This window comes from Nothoprocta perdicaria, unplaced genomic scaffold (genome assembly GCF_003342845.1).
Source record: "Nothoprocta perdicaria isolate Ctin4 unplaced genomic scaffold, notPer1 scaffold_16, whole genome shotgun sequence".
Lineage (NCBI taxonomy): Eukaryota > Metazoa > Chordata > Aves > Tinamiformes > Tinamidae > Nothoprocta > Nothoprocta perdicaria.
Window position 1 is genome coordinate 2,475,858 of NW_020454760.1, and position 26,088 is coordinate 2,501,945.

Sequence of the window (26,088 nt, forward strand, 5' to 3'; positions counted from 1 at the left end):
TAGCTCAAACTCACAACAGCAATGCAAGAGCTTTCCTCACCAATTTTCTGTACAGATACCAGAAAATAACAGGAAAGGTCTTGGAGAAGGGACTGATGTGAGTTGAGTAGTATTTTCCATCACCAGCAAATGGTAGAGGAATGGAAGTAGGATCTACAGACAACAGACCAAAGCAACCCACAACCTATCTAAGCCATGCGAAAAACATTCTAGGCAAATTAATTCTTGCTGCAACATAGCTTCTACAAATAGGCTCTGCAAATCACTGTAGGAAATTCGTTGCGACTGCAGTACATTCAGATATTAATAAAATCTTTCTTTGCTTTTACAACAGGTTTATACATAAGTGTGATTTAAGAGTTTTGTGTCAAGTTATCACTAGTGCTGTATTCCAAAAACCAGCAGAAACACCCTATGTTTCTGCACTTTACACTTCAAGATAACATTGATTTAGGGGCTGGTACAGCAGCATGAGATACACATGGGGTATTTCATTTAGTTTCTTGGCATTCATATTCAAAAATTGCCCTATAAAGAAAGAGAAGGCATTAAAAAAGTTTAAATAATCTTAAATCATCCTGAAACATTGAGTTTAAAGTGAACTGAAACATTTGACTAAACTCAAAATTGCTTTTTTCAGGAAGAGAAATTTCATTGATGTATTAGATTTAAAATAAAAATCTCTCAGTGTGACACCCTTCTTTTTGTTTAATACTTAAGTCATCAAAATAAAATACGCAGTACTCTTCCAGCTGTTTCAAACCTTAGAACTGTGCGTCATTTCATCTTGTGCTCCAAAATCTGGTAAGATTAGAACCAAGGCTTCCAATATTGGGAACTTATTTAAAATCATGACCATTTTGCTTTTTTCTCTTTCCATTTCTTCTGTTTAGACTTCTGGCTTTGGCAGTTTTATACTTTCCATATTTTCTGATTTTATTTCTGCATCTATGAGTGACAAACTATTGTTTTTCTTTTTTTTCTTTTAATGAAAGCTGTCAGTCATCTGAACTCTATTTCAGCATCAAGTATTTTAATAATCTTTCTAAAAGATCATCATTTTAATGATCATTTAAATGATCTTTAAAAAAGATCATTTCTTTTTTAAAATCATCATAGTTGGACACTTAGCATTTCCCACACTGTTCTTTAGCTTGATTAGTCCAGTTTCTTTCAGGCTAACTATAATCGATAAACAATTTCACATAAAAGGGAGAACTCAACTTTCCTTTCTTTGGACAGGCCAGACCAGACCAGAGGAGGAATTCAGTTCTTCAAAGTGAAATACTGATCAAGAATGGGAGGGAGCCAAATTGCATAAGATAAGCCTGAAAAATACCTTTATTCAGAAAGAGCTCCCTTTATTCAGAAAGAGCTGGGGGCTCTTTACCCACAGTATTGAAAAAAAAAAAAAACCCACAACCGAATGTTTAAGAGTGGGTACAACTGAAACATCTTGTCTAGAGCGTTAAAATGCACTGTTCATCATCTGTAATCTTTAAATCCCAATTACGTTCATGAATTTATCTCAGAGTGTTTAGTTCTTGGAAGCCCAGCACACACGCTCTAAAAAAATAGGGTAATTACAGTTCTGATTTTAAGAAACATATCTGAGGGGGGAAAAAAAAAAAAAAAAAAAAAAAGCTTAAAAACGTCAACTCTCCCAAAGTCCAGAAGCCCAGGACAGAAAGGCATGTAAGTTTGTTTTTCAGTTCTTCTTTAAATTACCATTTTTGGGGAGGACTTAGTCTTTACTCTTTGGTGTTCTAATATTTCTTTCATAACTTAAAGCCATCTTATTCAACACAAGTACACAAGATGGGCATTTTTGAATTACTTCATTTGATGGGGTATATAGAATATATAATCACCAGATAGCCTTGCTTTAAACTTTGTGAACATTAACACAAGCAATTAAGAGGCTTTACCAGTTACACATTGCATAAAGTAAATAACTACTAATACCTGAGTCTCAATTTCACAGCTTATGTAAAACAAACGTCATACAGCAGCTGTTCTTCACGCTTTTCCACAAATAAGCCAAGATTTGGTACATCAAAAGTTTGCACCGGCCGGAAACACCACCTTTCCACTATGGGGCGCTGCCGCGTACTGCACGTGCCAGGAGAGCACAGACCACCCTGCACCGGTTGCAGCCGGTTGCAGCCGGCTCCAACTGCCTCCAACGGTTCCAACGGCTGGCACTGCGCACCCAAATTGCAGCCAATCAGAAGAGCCTGTAGCACCTTTGGGCACCAAAAGGCACCCAATCAGAACAGCGCATGGCCACAGGTTTTCGTGTTTGCAGGAGGGGGRAAGAGAGGTAGAGCAGGTCAGAACTCCCTCAGCGCGGTGGGAAAATACACAAAATAGTATTTGAGGGCTAGCAGTCATCAGTGTTGACAAAGCGCCCAGTGCAGACAGGAAATTTAGMAGCTTTGTGTTATTAAGATAAGCCAAATATGATTTTTCTTGATAGCCTGCCTGCAATTGCATATTAATGAGCTTATGAGTAGTTTCAGCCTTGAGATTTTTTTAGTAGTTTCACCTGCAAAATGGTTGTATGTTTTCAATTTGTCATTCTCCACTATTGCTGTTCTGCAAAAGAACAGTCTCCAGTCTATATGAACTCACACATTATTTTTTTTTTGCTATCAATTTGACTTCCCATATTCAAGGATAAGAAGTGTGTTTTTGTTGCTCAGGGGAGTATCAGCAAACACCAATGGGCCTCTGAAGTTCTGCTTAATAGCARGCTTATGCATTGCCGTCTACACAGTGCTGCTTCCTTCTCCTGAGGAACTTAGCTGTGGGTCACAGGAATATTAAGTTTTCTTGTGCTTGGAAAATAGCTCATCAAACTCCTGGAAACAATTTTTACTACCATTAATTGCAAAGTGTCTCTTTCAGGGAGAATCTGAGAGAAATCATGAGAACCTGGGAAAACAATGTGCGAAATGTCATTTTATGTTAGCCCAGTTCTTGTATTCTGTCATCACAGTCTCTTAGTTATTACTTCAGGCAAAATACCAGAGGAAATGGGTCTCTGGTCTGACCTGCTACAACTGATTTGATGATTCATTCAAGAAGAATAAATCTGTAATTATCAGTAAGACTGCTGTGAATGTTTTAGTATTTTGGGGGAAGGGAGTATTTATTAATCTGTTGYTATAAAGATGACACAACACAGATATTGACAGTGATGAAAAGAAATATACTTCAGAGTAAAATGATAAGGAATTACAACAGATCCCCCTGCAGTGATAAGAGGCAACAAATACAAACACCTCTTACTGGGTGTTTGTAAAGTTGACATTATTGTGATGCGTTTTAAACTTGTGTAATGACTTTAAGCTATGCTCACTGTAGTGCTTATCATTCTAATAATTAGATTAGTTCACTTAATTAGGTGATTTTTACTATATGTCAAGATGATGAAAATCAATGTTCTTATTTAYCTTCATACCCAGCTCAGAGATCATCTATGGCTTCAAACTTCAACAAAAGAGTAAAAATATCAGCTGAATTTGAGTAACAGAACCTGACAGAAAACAGATTTATTTCAGTCTATGTTTAAAAAAGGTGCTTGACATCTCTGCTAGCTTTGCTCATCTGAATGCAGTCTTCGTATGGAACAGTCTTTTAAAACATGTTTGATAATATCTAGGGTATCTTTATAATATAAAAAGCAGTTTCATTCATACCACCAGGTGAGGTTCAGAGCTTTCTGATGCGAAAGCTCCCTTTCCCTATGCCCACTATCTTTATAAGGAACAGTGGATGTAATGAAGTGTTATAATTTACAGATTATTTACTGTTCTGTTATAATTTACAGAGGTCCATGATTGAAAATGTTTTAATCCTCAAGGAAAGGAGTGCATGAGAAAAAAACTTCGTAGCAGAATTCCAGGTGTCAGTATAAGGTTTAACCATTGGGAAGTCTTTATTCCTCCTGAATAAGGCATAATGCTTAAGAGACTTTTTTTTTCTTAAAGATGTGTGGGATAGACAGGAATGCAAGAACCTAACAGCAGTAAGCTTGCAAGGGAAAGGTGATGAGAGAGATCCAAAGTTCAAGACACAATATSGCCCACCCTGTTTTGGGATTATGAGATATGAGCAACAGCCAGTCTTTCATACTGTTTGTATAAATGTCAGCCAACCATTCCAGTAACTCAAGGAAAGTCACTATGTTGCAGGCAATGAAGTTTCAAGGCAAGCATTTCAACAAGTCATTTTCATGCTTCTGTTATAAAAAGTCTGATGAACAAAATGAATTACAGAAGTTACTTACTTTGTAGCCTAACACTTCTGATTCTTTCTGCATTGTTTTTACATGTTCCCAGTTCAAGCAGATTTTTGAATGTCATTTTCCATGCAATGTTTGCTAGAGGTTGACTTGGTGCTTAAAARAAAATAAAATTGTGATCAAGATGCAACTAGATATTAATTTGCATAGTGTAATTGAATGAGTTGCTGACATGAAAGTAACAAATGCATCGGTGATTGAAATCTAAGAGTAAAAAGTATTTTCCAGTTCATCGTTGCTCTTGTATTAGAATAAAAGATTTATTCATAGCATGAAATCACTTACTGTGAGTTCATTTTGGAATTTAGGCAGTCTGACAGGGTCTGACGGTTACATTTGATAATTTTTAAGTACTGTATTGTTCYTACCTGTATTTTAATACACTTTTTTTTTTAACCTCTGTGTTTCAGAAAAACCTAAGACTGGACCATAGAAGACTAGGTTTTCGTGAACTACAAAGACAGGTGACAGTGAGTTACACATCACATGTGTATGTGAGCCATCATGAAAAGCTAGGGGATTTTATAAATTCTCAGCACAACAGGCTGAGAATAGATTCATTTTTCAAAGGGTTTTTATGCCTAAGTTGCAAGGACTTTGAAAACTTGCCTGCAAGTTACTGAATCCTATGTGAACATGTGAGGTTGAAACTGTGCCTTTGAAATACAACTCGGATTTAGAATAGCACRTTATTTCCTCTACGGTCCTCCCTGCTTAGGAGGGCAGTCCTGAGAACGTAAGAGGAAATAGGATTTGAACACAATTAAGAAAAGAGAAGAAAGATTTGGAGAAAGAGGACTTATAGGTTGTGAATAAACCCAGATCAGAAGGTAATATGCTAAACTTGAAAAGTCTATGGATAAACATTAAATGGACATCTTACATACTGGAGTTTGAGTAAATTTCATGATGACTACAAAATTRTTATCAAATATGTTTCTTGATATTTTGTCATTTTATGAAGAAATGAAGAAATTTAGGATTGAGCTTTATTTGGCATTTCCACCTTAAGTATAGATGGATCATAAGAAGTTGAAATGTCACAATGTCAGCACAGTTTTTCCTGTGAAATTGAATACTAACGTGACTTCTTAGTTGTGACGTTTACTGCGGTGCTAGAGGGCCCTGTTCCTACAGTGTTGTAAGTCTGAACTGCTRCAAAATAGTCTGTGTTAGCTTTCAGTCCTGTGATGTTTTTGGCTGTTACATTTCCTTTGACTCTGACTCTACCAACTGTGCTTTCCTTGGGATCATCTGTCCAGTATAAAACCTGAAAAGTAGGAACAAAGAATCAACAACTCCCATCAATTACAAATTTGGCTAGAAAACAGACTGATGGCTAAGATTTTAAGAAATACTGCATTTAGTTTTGAAAGCACAATCAGGAAATTAAACATGAACACATACAGAGAATAATATAAAATCTGAGAGACCAAATACTGATCAGAAAAGTAAATGAAATCCTTAGATTTACAGATGTCTAAAAGGAAAACTTTGATAAGGTGAAAAATTATAAAAGCTTGGCTGTTTTAATGGTTTGAAGACAGCTGAAGAAGACTTAAGAAGTCACAAAGAAATATTTATCTCCATCATTGAGTGGATTTTAATGGTTATGTATCTTGTCTGTACTTTTGATTCARTGACAGTTCTTTAGACTTGCTTGATCTATTCTTTCTTCCTCACTCTCTTCTGTTAATCGGTGTGAATCTGGACAGGCACCATTGGCACCTGATCTTGAGAGTGCTCAATGTCGGTCCCCTGTAATGGCTTCCAAGAGCAAAACTGGCCCAAGAGTGAAAGCCACAGGTGCCTGTCACAAGAGAGGTAGAAGCAGTTGCCGATATCTCTTGGCACCTATTGTGTGGATCTCCGTTGAAGAGGTACAGAAATCCATAGGCCTTGAGATCAAGAGTTATCAACACAGAGAGGGATCGATAGTGATGCCCTAGCAATAGGTCAGGAAACCAATACTCCTCAAGGCACGCTGGCATTAAAACCAGTCAGTTGATAAGTCAGCCGCGCTTCCTGAGAGCAAGACAGGCCCCCAAGCCAAAGCTCCATGTCTCTGCAGAGAATGAGCATTTTGGGGACCAACTGATAGGGTTTGATATTGATATACCTCATCCGGCTCAGACCCTGAAATGCCTTTCCCAGGCTCTGACCCCTGAACTCATTGCTATTACATTGGCAATGCACCTCTCCTTGCAATTGAACCAGGGTGTTAAGTAGGGCCAAATGAAACGTCAGTTACTATTAAATGAGCAGCTGTTCACTGAGAATAGGTTTGAGAATCCCAAAGGCGTACAAGTAAGTGATAGCACAAGGCTTTGATGGTATTGACTTGCCTTTATCACAGTTTCTTCTAGTTAGCAAGGTTAAAATACTTTCTGTAGATCATGTAAATGCCCCATGAAGCAATACTCTGAAATGCTTAGACAGCCTAGTATTTGTGTAAGAGAAGGAATGCTCAGCTTTGCTTTATGGAATCAAGCATCAGCCCTTTCATGATAGTCATCRCAAATGATTATTTGTGAGGTTTCATTTACAATGCAGGAAGGCTTAGACAGGACTCAAGTCCCGGACTGTAAATGCTAGTGATAAGATGCTAATRAGAGTTGGATGAAGAGCTCAATTATCTATTAAGGTGGGAAAAAATGGAGTATGAATACACATGGAAAATGAGAGGTTTGAGTATCTCAGAAACCACCAGTGCTCGGAATACATGTACTCTACACCTCACCTCGTCACCCAGTACCCTTCTGCTGTGCCTGTTCCATGCAKTGGCTTTCTGGGATACTTTTACCTCTGCTGCTGAAATGCTCTGCAGCAAAGTTCTTGCTGGTGCTATCTGTGGCTCTGGGGTCAGAGGAAAAACATAGGTGTATAGTAAGTGCAGCTGGTAGAACATTTTTGTAATTAAAAGTTTGATATTTATGAAAATTCAAGAAGATTGATGAAGTTTTTTGCTTGAAGCAGCAGCCAAAGGCTCCGAAAACCTCTTATGAATACTTAACTTTGCTGTTGATCTACTGTGAATATGAGCAAAACTAATTTCTCAGAACTGATCATTACCTCCAAGCTGGGCCAGATTTTGAGAAGAAATCACCTCTSTGAATGTAGCGATGAGGAAAACTGGGCCTTTTCAGTGAGAAACTGTTTTGAAACTCTATTTTTTTTTTAGTCTATCTAGGGAGTTCTTTRGGCCTGGTGATTTTGAAATATGTCTTAAATTCAGAAAATCTGTCTCTTGTTTTTGTTTTATTTCATTCCCCATATTCTGCTTTGTTTTGTCTCTCTTGTCAATCTCCAGTCTTTAAGCAGTCTGTTTAGTAGCCCTGTAAAGATGTGCCTAACCATGCCTGGGGCTACCAATGCTATTCAGCCACAACACTAATACCAGTAAGGCAGTTTTACCATCTTCTCCTGTGTAGACAATAGATACAGAGCTCAGGATCCCTTCTGCTTCGTTGTTGTTGGCACCCACTTTGACTTCGAAAGCAGAGAGAGGTGCCATTCTTTCATTTTTATAAACCTATTTGCTTGCTTCTATTGAGGCTACCACTGCCTTTGTCCACCTTGCTGAGCAAAGAGGTCAGAACATGATTGCATAGCTGAAATCTTCTCTGCTTTGAAGTTCTTCAGAAACTGGCTGTAGTGACAAGGGAATYCGTCAATAAGTATTTGCAACTGTACTCTGTTTTAATTGAATCTTCATTCTCTAAGTACATTTTAGTAGTATTGATTTAGTTGACTGKGCCTCAGAGAAAATAATAATGTTTGCTCCATCGGTCAATGTAATATTGAAATAAAAATCAAAATAATAAATCTACTGAAGCAATCAATTTAGAAACAAAAGATCAGATCAGTTCTGTTAAGACTTCTTTCCTTCATCTGTGAAGTTTTCAATATTAAAAGCATTTCACTCAGCTTAGATTTTATTTGTATTCTTTTACAATTTCTATAGGGAAAAATAAAGAGTTGGGAAAGGAGCAAATACACAGAAGTGCTTGTCACCTATATAATTGTCTGCGTGTAAGTACAGTGCATTTTTAGCACAAGTGAAGTAACAATTTCATGAATATACTCTGAAGTTTATTTAGAACAGAAATGTTACTCTTACAGTCAACCTGGCAAAATTAATGTTTCTATTAATAAAACCTCCCGTCAAGATATGTATTAATGACTCATACTGAATAGGCAATTTTATCAACACTGCATCCAGCATGAACATTATTTTCTTGTGATAAAAATAATTTCTATGTTGACTTCTCCAAGCAAAAGAACATTTGTGAAACAAGAAAAGATCATATAATTGAAGTAGAACTTCTCAGCAAAGTACTGTTTATCTAAGTGTTCACAGCTAAAAAAAAATGCACTGGAAAGCAGCTGTGCAAAACAGTAGCAATAAAATAAACAGTGGGACAACTGCAGGCCTCTCCATGATTCATAACTTAGAGTTCCAAGTTCCTCTTCATTAGAGAAACTACCCTAAGCAGGAGTGATGTGAGAAGACAGAGGAGAAAAAAGTAGATGTAGAAGATGTAAGGATTATTCTCTATCTTAAGTCCCAGCTAGTATATTTTAAGTTAAATCATGTGTTTTCAAATAATAACCCTGATCTGGCATGCATAACGAATCTATCATCTAAGTGTTTTACAAACATTCATTCTACAATCAGCCCCCTTATATCTTAGYCAGTCCTGACAGTTACCTGGGAAGGATAATGGTGTGATGGAAGCTATATGAGTTTTTGATGCTTATGTGACCAGAGATTAAATCAAGGTCTTCAATCAGTTCATCACAGAAACTGAAGAGTTTGTGTTCAGTTGTTGGTTTGGCATCATTAGTATTTTTTCTGACTGTTTTTCGGGACACACTATGGATACCAACAGGGAAATTCACTTCATTGAAATTTCACTCAGTTTGTAGCTGCAAAGAGAAAATGGCTGGCAGTATTACTTATCCTTTTTTTTTTTTTTTCTTTCAGTCTCACTTTTTCTTCCTGTCACTTCCCTTCACCCCAAGAAATGTTGGTTAAATGGCAGTTTTCATCATACAGCAAAGGATAGGTAAATTTAGTTGATGATTAACACTAATTTCATTCCGTTTATTTGCTTTAAAACATATCTAAGTGTTAGGTTATTTCTACATTTGGAAAAGTAAAGTCACAGGAAAGAGTGGACTGCTTTCATTGTTTAACCTAACTAACAGATTGTCGTTTTGGAAGCTCTGACCTAAGTTACAAGCTCCACAGAGATCATTTTGATGAGCCTCCTACAGGCCTGTCTCCTGCCACTGAGATATATGGCAAGCCTGCCCAGGCCCTCCCTCCTCTCCGGATGCTTCTGCTGGGCTGGGTTAGCCCCCAATCAAGTAGATGTACTCAGAGCTAGGTGATGTTGCCTATCTACACAGTTCTCATCAATTCCCTACATACAGATGAAGTTTTTCAGCTGTAATGAGGGATCCTCAGGGCAGGAGATATTTTGGTCAGTTTTTCCATAGAGAAGTGAGACCTGACCAAGGGCCTGCTATATCACCTGCAGCTGCTTTGCGAGGAAGCTGCTTCCTGAGCTGCTCTTGGTGCGTGCCAGGAGGCTGCCAGATGGCAGGAGGAGGAGAGCTTCTTCTCACTGCACTCACTTTCTGCACTCTGCAATGACCCGTGCTCGCACACTGCGATTTGTAGTATGTATTTTAACAGTCTGAAAATATATTCTTACTGGAGTGCTAGAGAATTAAAGGGCTCATGTCCTTCAACACATAATAGGATATGTCTTGTCAGCACAGTATTCCAGAATGAAAAACATGTAAACAAAACTATGAAAAATGTTAATACAGAAAATGGCCAAGCAGATTAGTGTATTAAGCACCTTCTGCACAATGGAGATAAGAAGGTTATATGGACGTCTAAACATCTTTATAGAATGTCTCTTAAAACTGTTAAATTGCTCACTCTGGCACAGAAAACTTGCTGTATAACTTAACAAATTATTTCCTCTCAAGATATGGGATGAAATCCTGGCTCATACAAAGCTAGTGACCAATCTCCCATGGATTTTGTAGGGCCCTGATTCCACACATACACTTTTCTCCATTAGAAAGCCTAAGTTAATTGTAAAATTACCTTCCATGTGATGACAAACTCAGAATGATTTCCTTCACCTCCACTTATATTTGTTGGTGCCATTAAAGGAACTGGAGAAAAAAGGATTTTGGTGTTTGCAGTTACCCACTGCTATTGCCAGGAGTCTTGTCAACTGAAAGACAAGAGCTTTTCCTCTCAGTTGGTCTTCTATGCAGCTATTCGGCCTTTCAACGTGTAGAAGAGAGACATTATATAACAGCACATTCTAAACAAACTGAAATTATGTTTACACATTTTCATCTTTCTAAGGCTGAAGCCACAGATGTATTTGATACATGAGTACCCTGGTTCAAAAATTAATTAAAGAAGCTAGTAACATCAAGTATCAGGTATTATTATGCCTCATCAGCTAATTGGCAGAATGATGTTCCATTCATACTGTAGCTGCAACACTCCTGATTTACTAATTATGCATTTACTCAGTAAATGTTTTGTTGGAGCAATATATATATATWTTTAATTGGCTATATGCTTTTTCTTAGGAAATTCAAGACTTAAAGAGTGCTTTTCTTCTTTCTCGCCTACAAGTGGGAAAGGCTGCAAAGGCCAATAGTGCATGTATGGGAGGTTCATGTACCCAGTGCTGGTTAAGGTGATGATTAAGGTCTCCCATAAATCCATCCTTGAGACCTGGTAACATGCTGGTGTCCCCAGCTAACAGGGCTTCTCATCACTCACATGGCTATGCAGAGAGGCAAGGAAAACACTGATACTCATCTGATAAAAAATTGTATCTCCTCTAGGCTTATGCTTTGTCTCCTGTAATAGGTGTCTGAAACAGGAAAATGACACTTTGAAAGTGTCTCAAACTCTCCTCTGACTTCAATAACTAACTTGCTTAAATATTTTTTTTATTAGATTAAGTAAGCAACCACTGTTGCCCTGTGAGTCTTACCATTAAGGACTTCAGGAACTAAAGACATGATAGACATGTAAATGAAAATGTTTTAGTTTTGCAGTACATAATGGTATACACAAAAAATACAAAGGAGCTCTCAAATTGCTCGCCTGTTGAAACTGCCCACTATCCAACCGAGAAAGGAGTCCTTATCTGAATACTGTAGGTCTGGACTGGACTATTATCTATCCTATCTTCCCATGATAACAGAGCAGTAGTGCCAGAAATACGTTTCACATCTTCTGCTGGACCTGGGGGGCCTAACATGAATATATGTTTTAAGATAAAAATATCTAAAAGAGAAAATTAAGTGCTTGACTAGATGGGCCACTCTTAAGGTGGTGGAATTAGGAAGGTGCAGATGCATAACAGCAGTGCAATAACTGAAAGATATTTTAAATACAAAACAAATGTGAGGTCTGCATTTCGTTTTTTTAAATTCACAAGTGATTTCAAGGAGTCAGGAAATTATATATCTTTATGTTACTKCTAAGAAAAACTGTAAGTAGGGGTTTGAATTTTGTCTGGCGAAGAAAATTTCAGTCTTTTGTTGAACCGTACAACATTTGCAGATTTTTTTTTTAATGAAAACTGAGAGTTAGAAAGAATGCAAAATTGCACACTATGCAGATTTCTATTTCTGATAAGGATAAAGTGGATCTACTTTCATCACAGCTCTTGCTGCTGATGGTAAAGGGCTGGCTAAATCTTCACTCTTGTCCCTGAGTTGACCATAGAAAATCATCTTTCCTGCAATCTCCAGGTGCTGGGAAGAAGAAAGGTCTTTTGGTTTTGTGTCTCTTTGCCAACCTGCACAGTGCTGCAGCGATAGCCACAGAGGTGCAGGCAACACCTTAACTGTGCCCAGCAAGTTGTGACACAACTGTGTGGATTGCCGTGGCCTAGCTGCAGACCAGGAACAGCTTGGTCAGCAGCTCAGTTGAAACTTCGACCAAGGGTAGATACCACTGTATTATTCACATCAAATCAACATTCTAGGACTTCTCAAACAGCAGCTGATGTTGAGAATTTCTTTCAGAAGAGGAGAGAGATATCTACTTTTAATGAACAGACCTCGTACAATTATATCTCCTGCTGCAGATTGTCTGTTTATAGTTGTTTATAGTGTGCAGATATACTTCCCAGAATGATACACTTGGATATTTCTTATCATCAAATCCCTAGCAGATTCCTGGAGATACAAGGAAAATAAAMTAATTACTCACAACATGCTTTCCATGCTAGACACTTTTATAAATTGTTCAGTATTAATAAAAACTTCAGCTTTTAAATTAAAATATTCATAGTTATCATCAGTTTCTTGCATGTGGACATTTTTATTACAGCCTCACAAATAACTCAAGCATCCATATGAAATTTAAAAAAGAAATGGCTGCAGCCCTCATAAAGGAACACTTATTTGCCATGCAGATCAGTAACGATGAAAGAATTATGATAAACATTTATGTGGTCTAAAGACTGGCAAATAGCTTTGTTAAGTACTATGGAATTTAAGAAAACTTACTCCTCCAATTCTTTCAAAATGATGTATTCCTCTGTTAAAATCAATTTTATTGCCATTGAAGGACTAGGTGAACATCACATCAACAGAGGGGTCATGAGACACCTGGCAGGGAAGGACAATGCTTTCTCCAACTCCAACAATGCTTAATCCATATTAGAAGGTGGAATAGTAATTACAGTCCTTTCTGTGGAGACAAAAAGAAATCTCTTCTATTAAAATAGCAGATCTTGAATGGGTTTTGTACCATTTGTGAAATGGCTTAAAATTGGCCTGAAAGTTACATAAGGAAATTATCTGTAATATGGTGATGATTTCAGAACACTCTTACCTACACATAGCCTCTTCTGCAGTATCATTTCGAGTACACTGAGTACCTCACCGTGAGTTTGTGGATGTCAGAGACAACGTAGTAAATTAGCCATATGTTACTTTGTAAAGCGTGTAGTCAATAGATACGATCTCAGCTCAGAAAGTGTAGAACTCATCATTTAAAAAGTTAAAAATAAGCCCCAACTTTGAAACTCTTCTTGCAGCAAAGGCAAAATAGGTGTCTGCCTTCCCTTAATACACTGAAATTCCTCTGCTTTTTAATTTATAGTTTTTAATTTTTAATGGTAGTGGTAGTTTACTGCATAATGTTGCTTGTATTATATCTCCAAGGGAGATCTCTCAAAAAATAGAATAGCTATGTATTTTTTTTAACTCTTTACACTGAGAAACAGTGCTCTTTAGAGGGGAAGTAGGAGTTTGTTGAAGGGAAAAGAAATGGGGTTATATGGCCTCACTTTTGTTGGCATGACTGGCAGATAGATTAACGATAACAACCACTTTCTTGTAAGCAGTTCTCTTGAATAAAGCTTTTGTGCTTGGAAGTGTTATAAAATGGTGAGAACAACTCAGAAGCACATGAATTAAATGAGGGTAGAATCTACTCAACAATATTAATATGTTCTGAAAATAATGTGAGAGAAGGAGAAGAAAATTTGCAGGAGTGGTGTTAGTTCAATATTCATTTTGGCTTAACCCCATGTGTTACAAATACTGATTTTTTGCTAGTCTTTTAAAATAAAACTTGGATCTCACTAGTTGCAGTGCTATACCTAATGTAGGGATCAAATTCTATTTTCCAAGGAACATAAAAAGCCTATTTTGCATTGTTCTAAACAAACTATTTTTTTTTTTTTCCCAGGTAACATTATGAAGTTTACAATCTAGCGCACGTATTCCCATAAGATGTTAAGGGCTGGAACACGCTCAGATTTTTCTGCATGCTCTGAATGCTCTTCTTAGCTATTTAAAACTAACACCATGGCACTTTCACCAGTTTGTTTGGTGTCAAAAACTGGTGTCAAAAAGTGTGAGGGCCTCAGATGACAGTGATTTCTTCCTTTCCCTGAAAGCACAATGTCAGATGCAATAAAATCCAGACGACTCAAGAGCTGTATTCTCTGTTGGCACAACTCCACCGATTTCAGGCTACACTGGCAGAGAATATGGCTCCATAAATCTCAGGTGAAATCTATTTGACACACAGCTAACAGCCCAGGTAACGTTACAGAGTAATGTTGAAAAGTATCTTGGAACTGCAAAAAACCTCCACAAAGATTTTCTTTTCTCGCTGTTTTGCTCCTGTACTTTGTATTTCTCTCAGTGCAACATAGAGAACTTCTCTCTGCAAATTATTCTTCTGTTAATTGTAATAATGCCATATATGTTAAAAGAAGAAGAAAGAAACAATATGCAAGTGTATTCCAAAAATCTGAAGCCTGTTTTGAAATACTTGGAATGTCTTTTAGCCACTAGCTGGTCAAGAAGCCCTAGGTCCCAACCCGGTACGGTTCTCCATATCCCCGCACTCTTCCCTCAAGGCCCTCYCATGGGACTATCTCCTTGCTTGGGCCTACTACTGTGTGCAGCTCTATAATAAGTTATTAAAGCCAATGAAGTTGGCCAGCAAAGAAACAAAACCTTTCCTCAGCACACTAAGCCCAAGTGTAAAGTCTCTCTTGCTCTCACTGATTGTGACATGTCTTCTCCCAAACTCCGCCTGCCTTTTGTCTGTTCTGTCTTTATCTGTGCAGAAAAGATCACACACTTGTCAGCTCAGAGCTGACAGATTATGTTTGATTTAGTGGAGGCTGCACAGGGCCTGGGTACAGCCTGTGCTGCCTCACAGCCTCGGCAGGCCACCAGATACGCTCCGAGCACCAACACTGGGAAGACGGACACAGGGGACCGGCTTTTTGGAAGCCCCTGCCCAGTGCCTTGTCCGCACGGCTGGGAATGGCCAGGGCTGTCTCTAGTGGGGCGTGAGCCCACAGCGCCAGTGTGTGAGGCTGTCAGCTGCACGTTTCCTGAGCAGTTCCATGGAGAGTATCCTAGCTCCATACCTCGTATAATAAATGGTTGGAATGTGCTTCAGCTTCCCAGGTCTCAGACAGACTCCGAAGCCAAACATGCAAAAAAATTGTAATCAGGTTCAGTTCCCAAAGCCACTGCATACAAATAGAAAATGATGTGCAAACAGACATCCAAACAGATCAGAAATAAGACAACTGCAAGCCTGCTACAGAATGCATTAGCTGGATTAGAAATTCTAGAGACCATTTATCAATGTTAAAACCTGCAGGATGCCACCTTAAGGGACAGATAAACGAAGTGAAAAAAACATGCGTGATGTAATCCATGACTGAAATTATATTTGTGGAATATCAGAGCATAAAGGTTTCTTTTTAAAATATGACAAGCCTCAATAATGACATGCTGTTTTATCAGAACTCTTTCTTATTGGGARGAAGCTATTTGCCTCTGCCAAGTGAATGTTCAAAACTGTCCAATAACAAATTACACTGGGTTTTGGGGTGTATGTTTTTAGCAGTGTTTGCAAAAACTCCATCTCAGGAGATTATCATCCTCTTGTATCTCTACTGTAGCCTGTTTATATTTGTGACACCACTGATGCAGTTGGTCATGTGTGCAATATTTTCTGCTTCTTTTATGGAGCTGTGTTTGATTCTCRGCTCAAATACTTTTAAAAGCTTCTTAAAAGCTCTTGCTTGTGCATTATCTATGTATCTTGCTTAGCAACTGCAGATATGTTTTATACAGCAAATCCCATTCTAGAGGAGAAAAGAGATAAGATGTTGTGAGTGCTTGAGGTATAATAAAGACTTCTCACACAACGAATAAACAACTCAATGAGCAGCAATAAACTTAATTTGCACATTAGATATGCTTTTCCAAGTTCTGACATTTCAGTTGAAAATAATGCTGAAGCAATGAGGCCTATAATTGAACAGCCAAAACTTCTCCAGAGGGGAAACAAAAACAAATGTTCCCTGCAAACAAGATCATTTTTATACCATGTTGTTACTCAGGGTTTTAATAAACTTTGTAAATGCCAAACTTTTTTTTTTCTTTCATTTTTTTAATGTGATTTTCTCACACTGCTCCGTTAGGATGTATACATACAATACATGAAATGGCATATAACCCTAATGAAGTCAGAGCTGCCTAAACTCTACACTCCTGGTTTTATTTAGTGCTCACTGTGCTGTAACATTGTCTCTGAGTACACACGGCCTTGCACAGTGATAACTGCTCTGTGATAATACAAATACCAAAACTATTTTAGCCACTTACAATAGGTTAAGAAGGAAGTTGCCCCTGCAGGCTAGAGTAATGATTCTGAAATCACTGAAAATAAGTATATTAAGAAAAAAATCCTACAAATTATGTTTAATAATGTGTTCTTGCAACTACAGTTATTAATATTATGTTATGCATACCTGATAAGTGTTTTTTGTTACCTGAAAAGTTATACAGTTTAACTTGTACTTTTCATTTCAGATCAGCAAATATGAATATTTGCATAAGAAAATACCTTGATTGAAAAAATCATGCAGGAGATGATAGAAAGGAAACAAACTAGGTTTGCCCAGTTTTTCCTTTTTTTTCTCTAAGTTCTCAGAGATCAGAGGATATGGAACATGGCCATTTCATCTCCCACTTACAGGAATATCGATGCAAACAATAACTCTTTTTATGTTCTTCAGATCCTGACCAAGCCACCTAAAGGATGGGACTGTGCTAATGCTGTTTCCTGATGGAGACAGACCAGCCATCAACATAACAAAAGCTTGAGGTGAAGAACTATTTTGGATAAAATATATTTTAAATATATCTTAAAATATAGTTGGAGTGGCGCCCTTGCAACATTCATCCAGAGAGCAGAACTGGGGTCAAATTCTTCCCAGTACAGGGAGCTCATCCCTGTATCTCCCATTGCTCAGAGCTCTGACTTTGTACTGTACAAGTCTGCTCTGCCTGAAGAGCAGTGAGCAAAGAAAGCAGCTGTCTGAGGGGCAACTCATCCTGGTCTGTGAGAGAGGACACGTGGTGAGGGCACAGCGGCAGCAGCAGCAAAGGAAGAACCCAGCCTGTCTAATCTTACAGGTTAGCTCTGCTTCATAGCCAGCTACTACATAATGGGACAGGTAGGCAATTACCTGCATTTAGTGATGAAAAAAAAAGAGGAAAAAAAAGGTGTGTGCAGGAGGAACCAGACATGACTTGACTGAAAGTGGTAGTGTTACAGTCAGAACAATTTTCAGTGGCATCTATGTAAAGTTTAGGAAACATCATGTACTAATTTGGTCTTTGCACTTCGACACATCTCGTCAGGTCAATCAGTCACTTGATCTTAGGATTTGATTTATTATAATGAAAGTTGACTTGCACCAGTTTATAGTGATAACTCCCAAAGAGACAAATTGCTTTCTCTTTAAAGAGAAGGATTAAAATTTTAGTTTATATACATCTATGGAGAAGAAAATGATCGTAATGTGAGGGAATGATGTTCCTCACTCTCCCTTCAGAAAAAAAAAAGAAAAGATCTGCCTAGGTACATGAACATTTGTACTTAATTGTCCAATTGGTTTAGCTCAAACAAAAAATCATATTTAAGGACAAACAAGCAAATGAAATCCCCACAATTGTTTTCAAATAATGGACTGCTGTGTGAAATAAGACATCTTAAGGTATTAATACCCAGGAAAACAAAATAGTATGAAGTATTGGAGATTTCTAACTGCTCCTTGATTTATTAATAATGGAATTATTAGACTAGAGAGAGTTTTACTAAGGAAGGCCATTTTAATATTCAAAATTTAAAGTCATGTGAAGGACTAAAGAATCCTTTTTCCTTGTCTCTGCATTGTTTTGGAGTTATTTACCAAAGTAGCACACAGCAACTGGGACACAGATCAGAAGTGTGTGGCATCATGATTAGGAATACAGCATATGCAACATACATGCATCACACTGAGGAAAATTAAACCACCTGAACTTCAGAACATCTTGCTTCTTTTTGTCAGCATGGCTTTGAAGACTCTTCTGTAGTCTGAGATGTGATATAAATTATAAATGAGCTGAATAAACTTATCCAAGCACACTGCAAAAAGTCCACTGAACTTCTAAATTGCATCTTGTAAAACTGCCTGCCCAATGGCTGCAATAGTGCAGTCCATGCCTGCAACTTCTAAAGATATACTGGAGTGCAAATATTCCCATCAGTGCTACCACACTTGTCCATTGATGTCTTAGGAGGCTGAAACGATAAACACATGGATCACTGGAGTGGTGACATAAGATTGTCTTTGCTGCAAGAAAAGCTTCGAAGCGCAAGTGAAAATTGGTCAGTACTGACTGGCACAGTCTTGAAAAACCCAGTGGGTTTCAGTCAAATGCATGTACTTTCCAACAGTTAGAAAGAACAAATGAAGATACCAAAATACCTTTCACAAGCAGGTTTCCTGAATTTCTGGCAACTCCAAATTGGTTTGTTGCTATACAAGCATACACTCCCGCATCTRGTTTGGTAACGTTGCAGAGCTTAAGACTGCCATCCTCTGCTAAGGAGACCCTGGGGGAAGTAGGGGAAGAAAAAAAGAAAAAAAAATGTATTACAGAAACTGCAGTAAAAATGCAGGCTACTTTTAGTATTTAAATGCTTTCATTATCCTTGGACACAGCAAGCTGAATATATATCAACTTTTTTTACCTCTGCTTATTACTGATTTCTATACTGAGACTATTACATTGTCATATTGCAGCTGACCAGTAAATCATGGAACTCGCTTTCCTGCAATACATTTGGAGTCTTGTGAGAAAGCATTAAGACCCAATGAGTTATCTGACTGTGCTCGTTCTACCACGGGATGCATTTTTATCTTCAGATCCCGATGTTCCTACACAATCCTAATGTTATGTCTGAGGGCCAACTGCCTGTGCAATTTTGTCAGGATTATTAAAAGATATTAGCAGATTAGCTGAAATGCCATCTCACAAAGCAAGGAACCAAATCAAATATACCCCTGTCTCCCAGGGCTCGCAAACTACCTTGTTAGCGACTGTGCTTCATCAGTTTGCAGAGGATTGGCTAGATTGCAGTTAGCAGTAATTTCAGAATCACTCCTGGGTTTTATAGATGAAATTAATTTCTGAGCTTATTTATATACCTCTTCATGTCAATGAGGTCCTTTAGGATGTAAGAGTTTAGACTAGTTTGTCTTTGGAAAGCTCTCTCTGTCTCAGCACCTTGTGCTTATACGTACAAGGGCAGCACTTCAAGGTTTGGAGATTTTCTTCACAAATATGTAGAACACTTAGCTATTCAAAGACAGAGAAATTAGATTGAAAACTGAATTAGAATGAACTTTAGCAGAGAAAATAATATTATCCTGTTGTGCTGTGCTCATTTTGTGTCAATTCTTCCGTCTGCTCATTCCTGCTAACAGATGTTAACGTTCTGGGCCAATTTTTTTCTGAGTTTAGAAGAAGGATAATGAGCTCAAAGATATTAAGTTCCTAGAAGCTTCATGAAAATGGGGTCAGAGTTTCTATTTATAGTCACTACAGCCATGAATGCTACATTACTGTATAAGCACAGGCCTTAGTAGGCATCAGAGAACCTGCACAGGACAGACCTACCACAAATCACCTCACTGTGGAAAAACTGCACTCAACTGAGACACTCCTAGACTTGACAAAACTCAACATTAGGTCACATATCTACAGAAAATCAGGCTTCATTCACTCCAGTGCTAGCAGAATCACTTCATTTTTTATATTCATCTTTTAATTGACATTTAAATCAAATGCAGAAATCCTCTCATATAAAGAAGATACCTAATTCATGTTTCACAGCTTGGGTATTTAATATTTATTACTAACAACATAAGATTGGATGATGTAATGAATTATTAAAGGAAATGAACAATAACAAGAGCCAAGGTTGAAGCTGACAGTAATATCATAGCCATTAACACACAAAAAACATCACAGCACCTTGCTGTATTTCACTTTTGTATTTATATGCTTGTAGTCGTGTGCATAACACACATTAGGCCTTGTTCTGCTTCCAGTTACATGTTCTCAGCTTCTCAAATGCCACGCAAAGAGCTAGACTGATTTCTGGCCCCTGCCTTGAAGCACAAATACCCGTCCATCCTGCAGCCCTGCCACGAGGCTGCACAGAGCACGAACCTGCTGCGGCTCCGGTGGAGGCAGCTGAATGGCAGTTCAGTATCAGCGGCTGTGTCCAGCTACCTGGCAAACGCCGAGCAGAGCTCACCCCTGGATTCCGTGTGCTGGGGAGCAGATGCTGGAGAGGAGCTACAATGGGGCTTGTTTTTTAAGGCTTTAATTTTTTTTCCCCTGTTTGCTCCCACTGCTGAATCAGCAGGATGCTCTAATGTGCCTCAGAGCTGATTAAATTCACCTTCAAATCTACATTTTTCACCAGCTGTGATTCATGCTGCTTTTTCCCTTCCTTTCTCTCCTTAAAAGACACCAGGTTTGGAAGGAGAGGCCCAGCCCTTTCACAGTGTAAATTAGCACTGCTTCAGGGAAGGCAAAAGAAATTGGGTTTTAAAAATAGGAGTCCTGCTGCTCTGTCAAAAAGATGTTTAAAGGGACATATCTATAAATGATTCTCTGTGGAGCAACTTCAGGCAGCTGAAGCTCCACAGCCTGAGCTGAGCAACTTAAATCCAAAGAGATGTGTGTGTGTGTGGCTACCTCGTACACAACACCCAGAGCTGTCACTGGCCTGTGGGTGGTCACAAGTCCTCCTGAGTTGCCAGGTGGCTTCAGGGAAAGGCCGTGCCGCATTCGGCTCCTGCCCGGGAGATTGGCCTTGCAGGGCGCTCTGCTATTTCTCTGTCCCTTTCGTGTGCGCCCCGACAAGGACACCCACCAGTCATGTCCTCTTGCCCTGTCCTGTGCATTGCCCCTCACACAAGGGCTGTGCTTAGGCCACAGGCATCATCCTGTAGCAGACTGAGACAGAAGGGAAACCTCCGCACAACTGGTACTGCTGACTGTGAAGAAATTCTTGAGCTCTGTTACCCAAGATACACTTTAAATCCCATATTTTATATGCAAATCTATTCAGTGTGTTCTCTGAAGCTGAATTTTTATTCCCTGTTCATTAGGGTGCTTTCCACAGTTTATGTGTTTGATTGTCTCAGCTCAGTCTTTTCACTTGCACCTCTCCAATTTCTCATCTCACACTGTCATCAAATTTTACCCGGTTGAAAGATCTCTTCCTGATTAGGAACTTTACCAGGTATTATTATAGTATTAATATACCTATTTATTAGGTACTCTAGTTTTCAGGTGAGGTAACACAGACGTGCACAGTAATACGTGGATGGGGCCATGTGCTTGGACAACCCAGCTGAGAACTCATTCCCTTTCCGAGTGATTCCATTACTAGACAAGACAAGCTTTGTATGAGAAAGGCAAAGCAAACAACCTGCCCAAGATCTCCTTGAGCCAAAACTCCACATAGTGCTCAAAAAGAATAGCTTGCAATGTTTGTGCAGGAGACAGCAGCCTGAGAAGAAGTGAGAGCTCATTAAAATTGTCACACATACTTTTTACGTAAAGAACTTGAGAAATAAAGCAGGRATGATAGGTACAGCTTTTAATTAACCAGGCCAAACAAATCATCTCTGAAAATGTTGTCTCATCTGAACAAAAGATTGTTGATGGCTATTTGCTTTGATCTTAAGAGCATGAAAGAATAATATGTATTTAACAGGATGACAGAAAAATAAAATCTGAGAAAAGAAGAAGGTGTCAACTCATTAGATTTTAAAGTGCAGCCGAGGTAACTTTGAGCACTGCTGTATTGTTCAGCCAATCTCTTTTAGGGAGAGAGAACAATTTTAATTCATGTATATGAACTGCATTGTTCCAATACAGCAAATATCTCTGAAATCCCCACCAAAAGCAATTGGTTGGTATAAACTGGAGTTGATTCAAACCCATTTTGCAGGTTTCATCACTGCCAATAGGATACTTCTGTCTTCAAGTGCTTAAGGTAATGCCTTTCAAATAAAGTAATCCTAATGTTTAATTTAAAGATTCACTCTTCTCCAGTCTGCCTCTAACATCAAGTGCCTGACGCCTCATAATGTTACAGAAGTCATCATCACAGTACTGTTCAGATAAAAAGGGAGAATTCTGGATCTAATGAAATCACAGGCAAAGGAATTCTCTTTTAGCTGAGCTCAGATAAGATATTCTCTTCAAAACCATGTCCTCTCGGTCTCAGTTTACTGCTCAAGAACAAAACCACTCTCATTTTCATAAGCTGCGAAAAGCTGTATTGTTTATACCTTTCTTCAGGTATGTTAGCAGACACTGAGAAATTAAATCAACTTTGCTAATTTTACTGAGATTGGCAAGCACGAGAGAAGCTAAATTTAAAAGCACAAGAAGAATTAAGCAAGGGGCAGAAAAGTGAGCACAATTCTCAAGTGTCTCAGAATTAGTAGTGATTTATGCAGACGGAAATGTAAGTAAGTTTGACTGTGTGAATGAATTGCACTTGACAATGACAGCTCTGGTATTTTTGAAAAGGTCCCACTGAGTCCCACCTGAGATCCAACTGTCTATATTWTATGTTAATGATCTTTGTACCTGTTTATCCTATTCTGAGTGTAATTTGTATGCTAATAGTACTGCTGTTTAATAAACTATGTTTAACAGAAGATCTTGCTTATCTGCATGCTGGTATAAATGAGCTTCAGAAATGACTGGTAATTAACTGGAWATAAAATAAATATCTTTGTTATATATATTATTATATATTATTATATRAATATCATTATACGCTATGTTAACTATCTGGATAAAAAAAGTTACAGGATCTAGCTAGTGTTATTAAAATATTTTAGAATAGTATTAGCAGCAATAGAAAGTAACAATAAAATGMTGTTCCTCATCAGTTTAAAAGGAACATTCTTTTTTGCCACTTAGRTAACTTAGTGAGTAGAATCTGCACAATTTGCAGTGCAGTATAGGTACACGGGTATTTATTGTATGCAGTTACAGACATCTGAACTGCACTGCTTTAGTGCACTGCAAAGCTTCCAGACCAAATGCAGCAGCTGAGGAGATAGATAGGAGTCCCATAAAAGGAGATGATTGTAAAGCTCCTTCTTTCATATACTTAAGTACTAAATGTAAGGCAGAGGTCCTTATGCAATAACCAAAGAAATAAATTGACAAAATCACCATAACTGAGGACATACATCTACATCCACTGCAGTAGCAGATCTCAAATCTTATGGCTGAGGAATACTGTGCAACTGCACCTCTATGTGTACRGGAAAAGAAGACTTGTCAGATCAGTAATAAGTTTACTAATGAAATAAAATAAACCAGCACTCCCGCATACCCCCAAAACGCTGCTCATCATATTTAAATGCTTTCACTTTTCTAAATCTCCGTGATAATTTCAAGCTGCTCCTAGGCCTAGCTCACCTCTAATCTCCACTAGCAGCTCCAAACAYACCCACAGTTCTGGCCTTTTTCTGTGTAGATAACTTAGCATTTAAAGATACATCCTATTAATGGCTTTTCTCTGTGTCTTTCCTTGTTATGATACAGTAGTGTACTTGGAAGGAATCAGAGTTGCCCACATTACCRTTATTCAATCTAATTGCATCAGTGATTTTTATTTTTTATGATAGTTCAGACATTGATAGAAGATGTAGCCATTCATACGATCATGTACACTCTAGATATAAAACTAAGCCCTTAATAGGGAACATYATTAGAATGTAAACAGTATATAAGGCCCTGAATGTGAAAGGTCCTGAACTCCTAAATTTTGTGTGGGAGTTTATTTCACATACAGAAATATTCTTCCCTTTCTGCTTGTCAGAACGTATTTCAAAAGTACAAAAAAACCTGTAGTTGCCTTTAAAGTACTCTTTATCTACAAGAAAGAAGGAACTGAAGGTACCTGGGGTGATACTGGCTTGTTTTTCAAAAATCCTGATCAGAACATTCATAAGCAGAGGCACATGCATGCACAGGCACAGATGCTATCTACAGAAGATGCTCATGCAGTTGAGGGGTTCCTGTGTTGGAGTCATTAATTTTTAACAATGAAAACAGGGATTTTTGGATGAGCAGTTCAATTACTCAGGCAAATAAATTTTCAATTCAATAGCTAGAGCAAGTAAATTCTAAGACAGTGAAAAGGGAGACGAAAATTTCTGTTTTCCCCATCCTGAGGAAATCTTACTGCTATTTTGTCATCAAACATCTTCCTGAGCTCAGCCCGGTTCCCCCATTCCCCTCTGCGGTCTTATTCACCTTTGGTGATTTCAGCTTCCATACTGACAATGCTTGTTACTTTAGGCATATGTCCTCACTTTAGTTCATCATCATGTCTAGCTTCTTGTGCYCATTGGTTTGACTATCTGTTTGCAGGAAACCCCAAAAAAAGCTACAGGCTTTGTGCTTAGTTTGTGCTATAGTGATACAGATTGTATGTCGATCGCAGAAGCCTCAGATCCACATCCTTCTTTAAAATTACACAAAGCACAGCCATACTACGCCTGTTCAAGTATATGAATAGTATTCTATCACTTGTATGAGTCTATTAAGGGGTGTTTTTTTCCTTTCACTGAATGCCTTAAAACACTTGTGTTAATTCTTACGGAAAAGGGAAAAAAAAGTATCTTTTCCCTACATAATTCCTGTTCTGCTACATCTTCACCAGCTCCAGCACATGGCTAAAGCAGACGTGTTAGCATCCTCCTACAAACCCTTCATCTTGACCATATGTAGCCACTTTTTCATGGTGCTGCTTCTATCCTGTCTCTTGCGTAACCTTCACCCTCAGGGGAACCCCGTAATCCCCTCCCTCAGAAGTCTCTTTGGTCACCACACCTTGACCTAAGCAGAAACTTTCTCAGAGCAAATGCTGTGCTCCTCAGTAATGCCCGCGTGCTGCTTGCCATACCACCTCCCCCAGCATATCCCGCTCCAGCTCTTGCCTCTCATTTTGCTCTTGGTGTGAAAGCTTCTTGGATCAGAAACTTTTATGTGACTCTTTTATTTGGTGCTTGTACAGCACAGTACAGCAAGCTTTCCATCCATTGCTCGTATTCCTGCATATATGGCAATACACATAATAATAAATACAATGACAAGGATGTATATGACAGTACAACTTGGACTAGAAGAGAAGCACAGAAGGGTGTATTCTATCATTATTTTTTGTGCATATTCCTAATTAAGAACCCACATTCAAAGCCTGATGAAGCCAATGTAAAAGCTCCAGGGACAGCAGCAGGTTTTGGATCAAATCCTAAACATCAGTCAGATCACAGGCAGGAAGCTGGAATACAGCATGAACCTAAAAGAGAGACAGGTCACAACACTGACACTGACAGGGCTTCAGTTTATTACTACTCCAGGTGACGCAGAAGAGTGACAGATTGCTTGGGACATCTTCAGTGTGCAGTACGGTGCCTCAGAAAGATTCACCTTAACAAGGGTCCCAGGAGTTTAGTAAGAATGATTTAAAATTCTATTACAAAGATGTCATACAAAAGGGGAATTGTAATAAATCTAGTATCACACAGGTTGTCATTCTCCTTTAAACATGAGAACATATGGTTCATTTGCTTATTTGATGCTCATACTATCTGATGTGCTAAACACTATTGCATTAAGTAGTCAGTAATGCAAGATGAAATTAAAGTTTATTGGCTTGTTCCATTATGAAACTCTCCAAGGAGAGAGAAAAGAAAGAAAAAGTCCTTCTCTTTGTCTTCTATTGCACTTCTATTTTCTGTCTACTGCCTGCCAGCATTTCATTGGGTCAGCTAGCTATAGGG

At 38.3% G+C, this 26,088-nt stretch overlaps 1 pseudogene; it reads right to left on the reverse strand.

Moving 5' to 3' along the window:
• The window catches only part of LOC112944125, a 219,604-nt pseudogene that overhangs the window by 154,140 nt on the left and 39,376 nt on the right, over positions 1-26,088 (reverse strand).